The sequence below is a fragment of the Canis aureus genome, chromosome 13, assembly GCF_053574225.1.
Source record: "Canis aureus isolate CA01 chromosome 13, VMU_Caureus_v.1.0, whole genome shotgun sequence".
In the NCBI taxonomy this organism is placed as follows: Eukaryota; Metazoa; Chordata; class Mammalia; order Carnivora; family Canidae; genus Canis; species Canis aureus.
In genome coordinates, this window is record NC_135623.1 from 20,874,463 (window position 1) to 20,886,809 (window position 12,347).

A 12,347-nucleotide genomic window follows, 5' to 3' on the forward strand; every position below is an offset into this window, starting at 1 on the left:
AGATTTATTTATTTATTTATGATAGAGAGAGAGAGAGAGAGAGAGAGAGAGAGAGGCAGAGGCAGAGACACAGGAGGAGGGAAAAGCAGGCTCCATGCCGGGAGCCTGACCTGAGACTCGATCCCGGGACTCCTGGATTGCGCCCTGGGCCAAAGGCAGGCACCAAACCGCTGAGCCACCCAGTGATCCCCTGTTTAACAGTTTTTTTGTGGAGTCTTTAAGGTTTTCTATATATAATACATTGTCATCTGCAAATAGAGGCAGTTTTACCTCTTCCTTTCTGATTTGGATAATTTTATTTTCTATAACTCATTGCTCTGGCTATGACTTCCAATAGTATGCTGAATAAAACTGGTAAGAATAGTGCACCTGGGTGCCTCAGTCAGTTAAGCATCTGATTTTAGCTTGGGTCATGATCTCAGGGTCCTGGATCAGCCCTGCCTCCATGCTCAGTGGGGAATCTCCTTCTCCCTCTCCCTTTGCTCCTCCCCCTGCTTGTGCATGTATACTGTTTCTCAAATGAATAATCTTTTTTTTTTTTTTTTAAAAGGTAAGACTGGGCATCTTTTTTTTTTAAGTTATTATATATATGACCCCATTTCTAATTTTATTTATTTAAAATATTTTATTTATTCATCAGAGAGAGAGAGCGAGAGAGAGAGGCAGAGAGGCAGAGAGAGAGAGAGAGAGAGAGAGAGGCAGAGACCTAGGCAGAGGGACAAGCAGGCTCCGTGCAGGGAGCCTGATGTGGGACTCAATCCTGGGACTCCGGGATCACGCCCTGAGCTGAAGGCAGACGCTCAACCACTGAGGCACCCAGGCTTCCCTGAAATTTTTTTATAGTATTTTTCTCTAGTTTGGACATAAGTGTAATGCTGACCTTGCAAATTGAGTTCAGCAGTGTTTCCTCTTTTGCTTTTTGGAAGAATTTGAGGAGTGATATTCTTTAAATGTTTGGTAGGATACACTAGTGGAGAGCCATCTGGTCCTGGACTTCTGTTTTTGGGGGGCTTTTGATTACTGACTTAATCTCCTTACTAGTAAATCAGTCTGTTCAGATTTCCTATTTCTTCATGATTCAGTCATGGGGGGTTGTATGTTTTTTTTGTTTGTTTTGTTTGTTTCTTTTTTTTAAAAAAAATATTTTATTAAGGCACCTGGGTGGCTCAGTGGTTGAGCATCTGCCTTCACCTCAGGTCGAGATCCTGGGGTCCTGGGATCGAGTTCCGCATCAGGCTCCCTACAGGGAGCCTGCTTCTCCTTCTGCCTGTGTCTCTGCCTCTCTCTGTGTCTCATGAATAAATAAATAAAATCTTTTAAAAATATATGTATTTTATTTATTTATTTGAGATAGAGTGAGAGGGAGTGCGTGTATTGGGTGGGGAGGGGATAGGAGAGAGAGAAAGAGAATCAGGCCCCTCACTGAGCAGGGAGCCCAACATGGGGCTTGATCCCAGGACCCCAGGATCATGACCTGAGCCCAACGCAGACACTTAACTGACTGAGCCACTCAGGTGTCCCCGGTTGTATGTTTCTAAAAATTTATCCACATTTCTGGGTTGTCTAGCTTTTTGGGCAATATTTTATACATAGCAGTCTCCTTTGATCCTTTGTATTTCTGTGGTATCAGTTGTAATCTCTCTTTCATTTGTTTTTTTTTTTTTTCATTTCTGATTTTATTTGAACTCTTTTAGCTCTAAGTCTAGCTAGAGGTTTACCTATTTTGTTTATCTTCTCAAAACTGGTGAGAGTTTGTATACCATTTTAAGAAAGAGTGGCAAATAGTGGAGAAGTGATTAAACAAAATAAAAGGCTTGTGGGGGCAGCAAATTATGGGGAGGTAAATATGTGGGAGAAGCTAATGGAAGATAAGGGTTCTTTTAATAAAGCATGTTTTCTGTAGACATAAGTTGGCTGCAACCTGTGCTAAGAATAATCTCCATGGTTAAGAGTCATTCTCCTCTTCATGGTATAGGAAAGGGAGATATCTTTATAAATGGAAATATAGGGGATCCCTGGGTGGCTTAGCAGTTTAGCGCCTGCCTTTGGCCCAGGGCGCGATCCTGGAGTCCCGGGATCGAGTCCCACGTTGGGCTCCCGGCATGGAGCCTGCTTCTCCCTCCTCCTGTGTCTCTGCCTCTCTCTCTCTTTCTCTCTCTCTCTAAGTCTATCATGAATAAATAAATATATCTTTACAAAAAAAAAAAAAAAAAGGAAATATATGCCCTGTTTTTTAGGCAGAAAGAGAGAGGGCAAAGAATTCCTCCTGTGTTTGCTATTTCTTATTGCCTTCAGCTCGAAGTAATATGCCAAAGTGGCATATTTTGGGCTGGCATATTCTCATTTCCTTCATTGAGCATGTTTTGTTCCTTAACAAATATGGCTTTCTGAATAGGTTGTAGGAACAGAACTTGAGCCTCTTCTTTATTCTAGCCCCCCTTTTTTTTGTTCCTTTTGTTTCAAGGTACAATTCATATATAAACTGAATACACCTGAATTTTTGTACATAAATAAAGGGGATAATGAAAAAAGTCCCTTTTTGAAACAAAGATCAGTGGTTCTTAAACTTTTTGCTTTTCAATATATTTTTCTTTTTCTTCTGTTTTTTTTTTTTGTTTGTTTGTTTTTGTTTTTTTTTGTTTTTGTTTAAGCAATCCCTACACCCAATGTGGGGCTTGAACTTACAACTCCAAGAACAAGAGCCGCATGCTCTACTAACTGAGCCAACCAGGTACCCCCCAACCTTTTTGTTTTGGGACCCTCTACACTCTTAAACATTATTGAAGGCCCTACAGACTTTTTTTTTTTTAAGATTTTTATTTATTTATTCATGATAGTCACAGAGAGAGAGAGAGAGAGAGGCAGAGACACAGGCAGAGGGAGAAGCAGGCTCCATGCACCGGGGGCCCGATGTGGGATTCGATCCCGGGTCTCCAGGATCGCACCCTGGGCCAAAGGCAGGCGCCAAACCGCTGCGCCACCCAGGGATCCCCCCTACAGACTTTTTATGCGAGTTATATCTGTTGTTACTATATTAGAAATTAAAACTGAGAAACTTTTAAAATGTTATTTTATTTAAAAATAACAAAACTGTTATATGGAACATAAAAGGCATATTTTTAATGAAAAATAATTTAATTTCCAAAACAAATTTAGTTAGAAGAATGGCATTGGTTGACATTTCTTCAAGTCTCTTTAATCTCTGGTTTAATAAGAGGCAGATGGATTCTTATAGCTGCTCTTTCAATCTGTTGTGATATGTTATTTTGGTTGAAGTCTATGAAGAAAAATTTTGCCTCATACAAACACATAGTTGCAAACAGGATTTAAATTTAAACTTTATTTAAATTTAGGATTTAAATATTAAATATTAATATTTAAGTTCTTCCTTGATACTACACCAAAACTTGACAAGTGGTAGTGGTTTTTTTTTTTTTTTTTTTTTGACAAGTGGTAGTTTTTTAAAGATTATTGGAAATGTAGAATCAGAAACTATATCGAAGAACTTTTCATACTCTGTTATGTTACAGTCCATTGGTCTTACACTTTAATGGATTTCTTACCCATGCATGATTTTGTAACACTATGAATTAATTGGTCTTTGTTGTAGTCTGTTTGGGTTGCAGTAACAAAAGTACTATATAGACTGGTCTTACACTTTAATGGATTTCTTACCCATGCATGATTTTGTAACACTATGAATTAATTGGTCTTTGTTGTTGTCTGTTTGGGTTGTAGTAACAAAAGTACTATATAGACTGTATGGCTTATCAAAGCGGACATTTAAAATTTTTTTTTTTATTGAGAGAGAAAACACGAGCAGGGGGAGGAGCAGAGAGTGGGAGGGATAAGCTGACTCTGTGCTGAGCATAGCCCCATGTAGGACTGGATCCTAGGACCATGAGATCATGACCTGAGCTGAAATCAAGAGTCGAACACTTAACTGACTGAGCCACCCAGGTGCCCCAACAGCAGACATTTATTCACAGCTCAGAGGCTGAGAAGTCCATGATCAGGGTACCATCAGATTCAGTATCTGATGAGGGCCCACTTACAGGCTGTGTTCTCACTATGTCCTCAGGTGGAAGAAGGGACAAGGCAGCTCTCTGAGTTCTCTTTTATAAGGTGCTAATCTCATTCATGAAGGCCCCACCCTCATGACCTAATCACCTCTCAGAGACTCACATCCAAATAATATCACTATGGGAGTTAGAATTTAACATGAATTTTCTAGGGATACAAACATTGTTTATAGCATTCTTTCTGGAAATATCGGTTGACTGAATTATGTAGATCTTCAAATGTTTTCACATGTTACTCTGCAATGTGAAGTAATCACATTAATTTCACCATTGATCTCAGCAAAACAGTTTTTTTTTTTTCTTAAGATTTTATTAATTTATTTGAGAGAGAGTGCTCACAGAGGGGGAGCAGCAGAGGGAGAGAAAGAAGCAGGCTTCTTGCTGAGCAGGGAGCCTGAAGTGGAGCTGGATCCAAGGACCCTGAGGTCACGACCTGAGCCAAAGGCAGATGCTTAACTGACTAAGCCACCCAGGCGCCCTTCAGCAGAACAGTTTTTAAGTTTACTGGGAAGCATTCAAGGTTTGCAAAATTCTAATATATTTTTTTAAAGCTTGATTTTATCAGTGACAACAAATACTGTGATTTTCTGTAAAGTGATAGGCTTACTTTATTTCTAAGAAATATGTCTGCCAAAACTCAAGTCTGAGTAATTATAGTTTGTTAGTCATTCTTTTAAGTAAAAGAAGAGTTCTGTGAAGAAAGCAGTTGCAAGTCAATCACATAAATGTTTTTCCTCAAGATATCCATTATATTGCATTGTGCAGAACTGTTTTATGTGCATTTTTCATATTATCACACAAAGTATTAAAAGGCTTTTTTTTTTTTTTTTTTATTCATGAGAGGGAGAGAGAGAGGCAGAGACACAGGCAGAGGGAGAAGGAGGCTCCATGCAGGAAACCCGATGTGGGACTCAATCCCACAATGATGGCCAGGATACAGAGCTTTCTAGGATCTTGTAGGCTAAGAGGGACCACAAGAAAATTATTTTCGTAGAGACAATTACTGTAATAGGGAATACTTATGGTATCAAATAGAGGGCACCTCAGTCTCCAGGGGAAGGGGGTATCTGAGAAGGTTCCCTGAGGAGGTACTGAGAATGAATTACACATAGAAATTAGGGGATCCCTGGGTGGCTCAGCGGTTAAGTGTTTGCCTTCAGCCTGGGGCGTGATTCTGGAGTCCTGGGATCGAGTCCTGTGTTGGGCTCCCTGCATGGAGCCTGCTTCTCTCCCCCTGCCTGTGTCTCTGCCTCTCTCTCTGTGTCTCTTATGAGTGAATAAAGAAAATCTTTATTTATTTTATTTTTATTTTTTTGAATAAAAATCTTAAAAAAAAATTAGTCAGGTGAGGACTGGGTGGCTGGAAATAAGATTTGGAGGTCTACAGCATGAAATTACCCCAGGAAAGTGTACATAGCATAGTGTTGCAAACTTACATGTCTATAAGTAACATCGAGTGAAACAGGCTGGATATTTTAAATACTACACCAGCAAAATGAAAATAACACCTGATACTATAGGTATTTGGGAGCCTCTAGAGAGTATTGCTTTGTGGTAATAGGTTCAGGATTTCCACTTCCCAGTTTTTTGGGATAAGTCAGAAATGAAGATTTTGATATGGAATTCCCTAACTTAAGTGTTGGCAAATCAAACATTCCAATAGTGGAGTTGGTGGGGGAGAATATTTATTGTAACAGGTGTAGAGTTCTGACAATTAAAATCAGCCTTGTGGACTGCCAGTCTGTGATGTCTTTGCTATGTAGAGTGGTAGGTAAGGAGACAGCCAAAGATAGATCTCTAATGATACCCCCAAATGCTGGGAAAAGTTGCCTATGGCAGATTTAGAAAGAATGTCCAGAGGGGCATATGGGTGGCACAGTCAGATGTCTGACTCTTGGTTTTGGCTTGGGTTATGATATCAGGGTTGTGGGATCATGACTCGCATTGGGCACCATGGTCGCTGTGGAGTCTGCTTGAGGTTCTCTGTCTTCCTCCTTCTGCCTCTCCTGCTCATGTTCTGCTCTTTCTGTAAAATAATAAATGAACAAATCTTAAAAAGTTCTAGAGAAGTAGAAAAAGTATAGAGGAATAGAAGGTCTCAGGTGCTGAGTAAAGCTAGTGTTTTAAAAAAGGAGAGAATTAGGGTTCCCTGGGTGGCGCAGTGGTTTGGCGCCTGCCTTTGGCCTGGGGTGCGATCCTGGAGATCCGGGATCGAGTACCACGTCGGGCTCCCGGTGCATGGAGCCTGCTTCTCCCTCTGCCTGTGTCTCTGCCTCTCTCTCTCTCTCTCTGTGACTATCATAAAATAAATAAAAATTAAAAAAAAAAAAAAAGAGAATTACTAGCAGCATCACCTTCTGTAGATAAGGACTGAAAAATGTCTACTGAAGTTAGCAACAAGGGTCACTGACCCTTGGCAAGAGTGTTTTTAGTGGAGTTGTGAGGTTAGGAGGCAGGATTGCAATAGACTCAGGAGAGAATTTAAGTGGAGAGAGACAATGTACACCTCTTTGATAAAGCTTGGGTATGAAGGAAAAAAGAATGGAAGTTATGCAGTATGGGTTCTTACCCAGGTATTTATGGATATGGTTTTTTTTGTTTTTTTTTTGAGAGAAGCCATAAAGCTTTCCATCACCTCTTCAAAAGAATTTATAATCCAAAAGAACAACTTCTGTCAGGGCCCTGTAATTGAATGAAATGGGCGTTCTTAAAAAACTGGTAAGAAAGGAGCCAATACAGCAGGAGAGCTAGAGTAGGAAGAGGGTGGTGGAAGACTGAAAGCAGATGAGATCCAGAGTATTTGGTAGAGGGACTAATTTAGATGAGAAAGAAAAAAATGAGCGTAGGTGCACATTTATAAGTAAATGGCAGGAAACTGAAGTAGCTTTCTGCACACAATTTTTTTTTGCACACAATTTTTAAAATAAGGATTTATTTATTTGAGAGAGAGAGCGAATGCAGTGGGGAGGGGCAGAGGGAGAAGGAGAGTGTCTTAAGCAGACTCCATGCTGAGCCTGGAGCCTGACACAGGACTCCATCTCTTGACCCTGAGATTACAACCTGAGCCAAAACCAAGAGTCAGATGCTTAACTGACTGCGCTACCCAGGTACCCCTGTGCACAATTTTTATTTTCTCTCTTATATAGGGGGTGAAATGGGATTTGCTAAAAAAAATAAGTGAAGAGAGGTGAAATGTGATGCTTGAGGAAGGTGGAGAACATTTGAAGTAGTTGTAGTGAAGAATGGGAGAGAGAAATCTAGGGAAAGATACATTTTTTCTTTTTAAAAAATGTTTTTTTTAATTAAAATTAAAATTTTTAAAGATTTTATTTGAGAGCGAGTGAGAGAATGAGCATGATAGAGGGAGGGGCTAAAGGAGAGAGAGAAACAGACTCCCACTAATCAGGGAGCCTGACATGGGGCTCAATTCCAGGACCCTGGATCATGACCTGAGCCGAAGGTAGATGCTTAAACAACTGAGCCACCCAGGTACCCTGGGAAAGATATTTGGATCATGTTGAGGGTCTGCTTGTGATTGAAGATCATTACTAGCGAAACCATATTGAAAATGGTAGAGTCCCCCCACCCCCAGCAGCCCAAGGAGAGAGCAGAAAAAGCATGAAAATTGATTGAGCTGTGATTGGGGTCTTGCCAGGTAGGTACAGTTGAGAAGAAAAAAGGGACAAAAGAGACAAAGGTATTAGTTGAGATAGAGGGGCCATGAAAACCAGTACAGTATAGAAAGTAATGAATTTGTGGAATTGGAGGTCTCATAGAGGGGAAAGAACATGGGGAGCATTGGAGTAAGTGGGAAAGCTGTAGAGATAGAAGTCAGAATACATTTGTGGGATTAGGAACAGGGTTCCCCTCCCAAGTAGCCAAAACAATCTTGAAAAATTGAAGCAAAGCTGGAGGCATCACAATTCCAGACTTCAAGCTATATTACAAAGCTGTAGTAATCAAAACAGTATGATACTGGCACAAAAATAGACACATAAATCAATGGAACAGAATAGAAACCCAGAAATAAACCCACAACTATATGGTCAAATTAATCTTCAAAAAATTGGAAAGAATATCCAGTGGGAAAAGAACAGTCTCTTCAACAAATGGTATTGGGAAAACTGGAGAGTACATGGAAAAGAAAGAAAGTAGACCACTCTTTAAAAAATTCAATTTTTATTTTATTTTTAAGTAAACTCAACACTCAACTTGGGGCTTGAACTCATGACCCTGAGATCAAGAGTTGCATGCTTTACTGACTGAGCCAGCCAAGCACCACCTGGACCACTTTCTTACACCATACACAAGATTAAATTCCAAATGGATTAAAGACCTAAATGCTGAGACATGAAACTATAAAAATCCTAGAAGAGAACACAAGCAATAACCTCTTTGACATTGGCTATAGCAACTTTTTTCTAGATATGTCTTCTGAGGCAAGGGAAACAAAAGTAAAAATAAACTATTGGGACTACATCAAAATAAAAAGCTTCTGAAGAGCGAAGGAAACAATCAAGAAAACTAAAAGGCAGCCAGCAGAATGGGAGAAAATATTTGTAAATGATATATCTAACAAAGGATTAGTATCCAAAATATGTAAGGAACTTATAAAACTCAACACCTAGAAAATGAATAATCCAATTAAAAAGGCATCCAGATGGCCAACAGATGAAAAGATGTTATCGCTGATCATCAGGGAAATGCAAATCAAAACTACAATGAGATACCACATCACACCTGTCAATGACTAAAGTCAACAAAAGAAACAACAGGTATTTATGAGAATGTGGAGAAAAAGGAAACCCTATGCACTATTGGTGGCAATGCAAACTGGTGCAGCCACTCTGGAAAACAGTAGGGAGGTTCCTCAAAAAGTCAAAAATAGAACTGCCCTATGATTCATCAATCACATTACCAGGTATTTACCCAAAGAATGCAAACACACTAATTCAAAGGTATTTGTGCACCCCCATGTTTATGGCAGCATTATCTATAATGGCCAAATTATGCAATCAGCCCAAGTGTCCAACAATTAATGAATGGATAAAGATATGATATGTGTACAGTATAATATTCAGCCATAAAAAGTGAAATCTTACCATTTGCAATGACCTGGATTGTGAAATAAGTGAAATACTAAGTTAAATAAGTCTGAGAAGGACAAATGCCATGTGATTTCATTCGTGGAATTTAAGAAATCAACAAAGGGAAAAGGACAAATATATATTTTTTAAGATTTGATTTATCTATTTGATATAGAGACAAAAAACACAAATGTTGGGGAGCGGGGAGGAGAGGAACAGAAGGAGCAGCAGACTCCCTACTGAGCAGGGAATCTGACTCAGGACTCGATCCCAGGACCCTGGTATCATGACCAGAGCCAAAGGCAGATGCTTAACCAACTGAACCACCCAGGTGCCCCAAGAGATAGATTCTTAATTATAGTGAACAAACTGATGGTTACCAGAGGGAAGTGGGTGGGGGGATGGGTTAAACAGGTGATGGGGATTAAGGAGTAAGCTTGTGATAAGCACTGGGTGATGTATAGAATTGTTGAATTACTAAATTCTATATTTGAAATTAATATAACACTGTATGTTAACGAATTAAAATAACTTAAAAAAGGAACAGGTTTTTTTTTTTTTTTTTCCCCTAATCAGAATTGTCAGCTGTGTTTTAAAAAAAACCCACAGATGCTCAGGTCTGATTCTGGATCAGCTGAATCAGAATTTCTAGGGAGTTTGAAGCATCTTCATATAAAAAGTTCCACATGTGATTTAAATAAAATTTTAAAAAATTACATATAGTAAAATTTGGTCTTTTTGGAGTATAGTTCTATGAGTTTAACAAATGCATAGTGATGCCCATTATTAGGATAGAGTACACCGGAGGAATAGGCTTGGTAAGGAAGATATTTTTTTTAAGTTTTATTTAAATTCAATTAACGTACAGAGTATTATTAGTTTCAGAGGTAGGGTTCAGTGATTTAATCAGTTGCATGTAACACTCAGTGCTCATTACCCAGTTACCCCATTCCCCCTCCTCTCTCCTCCAGCAACCCTCAGTTTGTTTCCTATAGTTAAGTCTCTTTATGGTTTGTCTGCCTTTCTGATTTCGTCTTATTTTTCCCTCTCTTCCTCTATGATCCTGTTTTGTTTCTTAAATTCCACACGAGGGAATCCCTGGGTGGTTCAGTGGTTTAGTGCTTGCCTTTGGCCCAGCGCGTGATCCTGGGATCGAGTCCCACATCAGGCTCCCTGCATGGAGCCTGCTTCTCCCTCTGCCTGTGTTTCTGCCTCTCTCTCTCCTGTCTTTCATGAATAAATAAATAAAATCTTAAAAAAAAATTCCACACACGAGTGAAATCATATAATTGTCTTTCTCTTAATTGATTTATTTTGCTTAGCATAATACCCTTTAGATCAAAACCATAATGAGATACCACCTCACACCAGTCAGAGTGGCTAAAATTAACAAGTCTGGAAACAACAAATGTTGGTAAGGATGGAGAGAAAAGGAAATCTTACGCTGCTGGTGGGAAGGCAAGCTGATACAGCTGCTCTGGAAAACAGTATGAAGGTTCCTCAAAAAGTTAAAAATAGAGCTACCCTACCATCCACCAATCGTACTACTAGGTATTTACACCAAAGATACAAATATAGTGATCAGAAAGGGCACTTGCATCCCATGTTTATAGCAGCAATGTCCACAATAGTCAAACTATGGAAGAAACCCAGATGTCCACTGAAGACATGAATAAAGATGTGGTATATGTATATGCAATGGAGTATTACTCAGCCATCAAAACAGTGAGCTCTTACCATTTTCAATGACGTGGATGGTGAGGATGATATATTTGTTTTTGAACACCATCTAATTTCATGTTACACTAATGCTGCAGCCATAGAGTTAAGATTATTACACTGAATGGACATTTTTCTCTATTAGATCAGGGATGATGCAATATTAATTAATTAATTAATTAATTAATTAATTTTTATTGTAGAGAGCCAGATGGGGATACTTCAGGCTTAGTAGCACACATTTGGTCTGTGTTGCCTATTCCTTGTGTGTATTTCCAGCTATTAAAAGATATAAAAATCGGGGATCCCTGGGTGGCACAGCGGTTTGGTGCCTGCCTTTGGCCCAGGGCGTGATCCTGGAGACCCGGGATAGAATCCCACGTCGGGCTCCCGGAGCATGGAGCCTGCTTCTCCCTCTGCCTGTGTCTCTGCCTCTCTCTCTCTCTCTCTCTCTGTGACTATCATAAAAAAATAAAAATTAAAAAAAATATTTAAAAGATATAAAAATCATTCTTTGCCCTGTATGAAAACAGAGGGCCATAGTTTGCTGACCCCTGGTAGATAATAAATAACAACAATAAATCACTGATTTGTAGCATTTGCTGATTTCTGAAGTGTAAATACTCCCACTGTGGCTGATTTTAAGCTACCAATGTGTTATACTGAATGAAGAGTTTGAAAGAGATGTGTGGTAGCACAAAGTACTACTATACAGTTAACAATTGTAGATAGGTAAATAAAACAGTAAAATTTTAATGAAGTAATGAATTTTGAGTGTTTATTAACACCCCCCTTTTCTTTAAAGATTTTATTTGAGAGAGAGCACAAGTGGGGGATGGACAAAGGGACAGACTTCCCTGCTGAGCGAGGAGCCTGCTGCAGGGTTCAATCCCAGGACCCTGAGATCATAACCTGAGCAAAAGTCAAGCTGAAGTCAGACACTTAACTGACTGAGCCACCCAGGCACCCTCTTCCCCCCGCCCCCATGTAATCTCTATACCCATTGTGGGGTGGCTCAAACTCCCAACCCCAGATCAGAGTCGGATGCTCCACCAGCTGAGCCAGCCAGGTGCCCCACCTTTATTTTTATTTTTTTTTAATATTTTATTTATTTATTCATAGAGACACAGAGAGAATGAGAGGCAGAGACACAGGCAGAGGGAGAAGCAGGCTCCATGCAGAGCGCCTGACGTGGGACTCGATCCAGGGTCTCCAGGATCACGCCCTGGGCTGCAGGCGGCGCTAAACCGCTGCGCCACCGGGGCTGCCCCCACCTTTTTTTTTTTTTTTAATTTTAATTATTTTTTAAAGATTTTACTTATTCATGAGAGACACACAGAGAGAGGCAGAGACAGAGGCAGAGGGAGAAGCAGGCTCCATGCAGGCAGCCTGATGTGGGACTCGATTCCAGGATCCTGGGACCACGAACTGAGCCAAAGTCAGATGCTCAAGCGCTGAA

The 12,347-nt window shown here is 39.9% G+C and overlaps 1 protein-coding gene and 1 long non-coding RNA gene across 14 annotated transcripts in view; one reads left to right on the forward strand and one right to left on the reverse strand.

Annotated features, from left to right (window-relative positions):
- Positions 1–12,347, forward strand: part of PIK3R3 (phosphoinositide-3-kinase regulatory subunit 3) — a 139,837-nt gene that overhangs the window by 62,700 nt on the left and 64,790 nt on the right. The window lies entirely within an intron of this gene.
- Positions 1–12,347, reverse strand: part of LOC144282047 (uncharacterized) — a 46,520-nt gene that overhangs the window by 12,867 nt on the left and 21,306 nt on the right. For 3 of the 7 annotated variants that reach the window (XR_013350422.1, XR_013350423.1, XR_013350414.1), the window contains exon 3: positions 5,746–6,108. The exons of the other annotated variants lie outside the window; for them this stretch is intronic. This is a non-coding gene — a long non-coding RNA (uncharacterized LOC144282047). Of the gene's footprint in view, positions 1–5,745; positions 6,109–12,347 lie in introns of those variants that run through there. 7 annotated transcript variants of the gene reach the window in all.